Source organism: Lynx rufus, unplaced genomic scaffold (assembly GCF_022079265.1).
Source record: "Lynx rufus isolate CCGP_SWC_20201006 ecotype Redwood Valley unplaced genomic scaffold, mLynRuf1.p SCAF_6, whole genome shotgun sequence".
In the NCBI taxonomy this organism is placed as follows: domain Eukaryota; kingdom Metazoa; phylum Chordata; class Mammalia; order Carnivora; family Felidae; genus Lynx; species Lynx rufus.
The window spans coordinates 99,826,473-99,829,507 of NW_025814878.1; the positions used below are offsets into that span (position 1 = coordinate 99,826,473).

Consider the following 3,035-nt stretch of genomic DNA (forward strand, 5'->3'; position numbering starts at 1 on the left):
TGTTTGTTTGGGAAGACCTTTATCTCTCCTTCTATTCTGAATGACAAATTTTCTGGATAAAAGATTCTTGGCTGCATATTTTTTCTATTCATCACATTGAATATTTCTTGCCACACCCTTCTGGCCTGCCAAGTTTCAGTGGACAGGTCTGCTACTACCCTTATGTGTCTACACTTGTAGGTGAAGGCCCATTTTTCCCTAGCTGCTTTCAGAATTCTCTCTTTATCTTTGTATTGTTCCAGTTTCATTATGATATGCCATGGTGAAGACCTATTCTTGTTGAATCTGAAGGGAGTTCTCTGTGCCTCTTGGATTTGGATGTCTGCTTCCTTCCCCAGATTAGGGAAGTTCTCAGCTATAATTTGTTCAAGTAAACCTTTTGCCCCTTTCTCTCTCTCTGCTTCTTCTTGAACTCCTAAGATACAGATAAAAATATGGAATGTTTCACAAATGTGCATGTCATCCTTGCACAGGAGCCAGGCCAACCTTCTCTGTATAGCTCCAATTTTAGTGTATGCGATGCCAAAGTGAGCACTGTATATGATCTTTAAAGACAGGTGATCTTAACATATATGTCTTTTAGATATGTCTTTGGATAAATTTAGTTGCTTATCCTAACTGCTAGAGAATTTCCTAGAAGAAAAGCACAAGCAGGTACCTAGACAGTCATTTGATTCCCTGTTAGTACAGGAAAATCCACCTCTGTCATTTAATATTTCCCATCTTTTATGTCTTTTGAGTTTTCTCTGTCATAGTTGGTCATTGAGTTTGCATACTGATGAGAAAAGGCTGCGTAGCACCAAGAACATTTATTCAAACTGGAGAAGACTCTGGAACAGTGTTACAAAAAGGTCTTAGAGAGGACAACTATATAATCAATTGGCTAGTTATAAATAAGGGAGTTTAGAGAAGAGGAACAAGGTGAGACTTAGTGATGGAAACCAGAATCCAAGAGAAACCTGGAATCATTTATACCCTTAACTCTCTTCATTCAAAGCCATCTGATGTAATCTTTTTAAGAAAAGCTTAAATGCAATTGTAAAACATGCCCTTATGCCAAGTAGTTAGTTTGACGCAATATTTCTGAGTTTCAATTTAAAAGTGGAAAACCGAAATATAAACACACAAGTTGTTAGGTGATAATACAAACTAATACATTTCAAAATTATATAAAGAAAATTTTCACAAGATATAGTCGTTTATTAACAATATATCCATATTACTGTAAGATTTCAGATGTTTTAAGAAAATGCTGATTTCCTTGCAAACTGTGGCCACAGAACTCCTTTATCAACAAAAATTCATATTAAAGACTTTATTATGTAAAATTGAATATTCCCCGTATTTAAATATATACTGCAAGAAAGATATTAGGAAAAGATATTGATAATTGCAATGGGTCTATGAAAATGCCATTTGACTTTGTCCTCTCTAATAATAGTGTCAGTTACATGAATGGAGATGTAAAAAGAATAATATTCAAATATAGAATTGAAATAAAGTGGAAAGGAACACTAGTATCCTTTTAAAAGATAGTATTTTCAAATACTGGGTAAATGATAATGTGATGGGATTTACCAGGTATAAAAATTAAGGCTTGCATTTAGATTAAAATACAAACAGCTTCTCAGATGACTGTGGTGGTCTGCCTTCAGTGTCCACATTAATGTGGCCAGGAGATTTTAACGACCACAAATTCTACTGGAGCAAATATTGAGACAGAACTCATCAAAACCCACATGTGATTTTGAGATTGCTTTAATAAAAGGACATTCACTAGATCAATAAAACTAATTGTTCTTCACTATTTTGGAGAGAGTAGCCAAATATGGAGGCTTGATTTAGATTCAAGGCACATTGTTTGAATACAACAGGTTACATTTCAATGGTGATCTGGAATCCAGGATGTATAAATAAGTATGAAGGACCTGGAGCTATCAATTCTGAAAAGGAGACAATCAAGAGAATAACTGAGAGTCAGAATCAAACATCTGAAAAGCCCTGAGGGAGAACACACTTGTGTTGTTCTGCTCCAGAGGGCTGAGCTATGACCAATGATTCGGTAGGAGTGAGACATTTTGTGTAATAAGAAACTGCATGGTAGAGCAGCAAAGTGGGCAAGCTCTGGAGCCAGACTGCTTAGGTTTCAATCTTCAGGGCACTGGGTGGCTCAGCTGGTTAAGCATCTGACTTCGGCTCAGGTCATGATCTTGCAGTCTGTGAGTTCAAGCCCCGTGTCGGGCTCTGTGCTGACAGCTCAGAGCCTGCAGCCTGCTTCAGATTCTGTGTCTCCCTCTCTCTCTACCCCTCCTGTGCTCATGCTTGCTCGCTCTCTCTCAGAAATAAATAAACATTAAAAAAATCTAGTCTCCTTCTTTACCTAGGTGTATAATCTTGGGCTTGATTTTTCAACCTTGTGTATCCCATTGTCTTAACCAAAAAAAGTACAATGGGCTCTGGTGAATACTAAATGGATCAATACAAGTAAACCATTTGGAGCATTTGGAATATTAGTGACAGATCAATACATATTCGTTTCTCTTCTAGATTTTAGATCTCTCCAATAATAAAAGTGATTGTGAGAAATGCTCACCGTAGTGAAGCATGTATGCAAGTTTTTGCTTCCTGTAAACAAATTGTAGAATTTTTGTCTTGGATCCTCTTCGGTAGTGGTGATATTTAAAACTGCTGGTAATTATGAGTCATTCATTATTAGGTATCTACATCTATATGACACCTTTTACAGAGTCTTTGAAGAGTCAGATTATTAGGTGCACATCTAGGTATAAGGCAATGTGAATCATCCTGATTTCACTCCTTTTTATTTTACTTTTTCATGGTGGTTTCTTCTCTTTTCTCCTTCTCAAAATGCTTCTCTAAAGTTAATATAGTTTTTGATTTATTCAATGCAGATGTAAATAATTGTTGTGTTGAAAAGTGAATTTTCCCAGGAAATATATATATATATATATATATATATATATATATATATTTCTAATATAACAGATGGTCTAAAGACTTTATCTAAAAGGGCT

The 3,035-nt window shown here is 35.7% G+C and overlaps 1 non-coding gene across 1 annotated transcript; it reads right to left on the reverse strand.

Moving 5' to 3' along the window:
- Positions 1–428: 428 nt before the first annotated feature.
- LOC124529460 (U6 spliceosomal RNA) lies at positions 429–535 on the reverse strand. Its single transcript, XR_006966357.1, has one exon. It is a non-coding gene; the product is annotated as a U6 spliceosomal RNA (small nuclear RNA).
- Between the last annotated feature and the right edge of the window lie 2,500 nt (positions 536–3,035).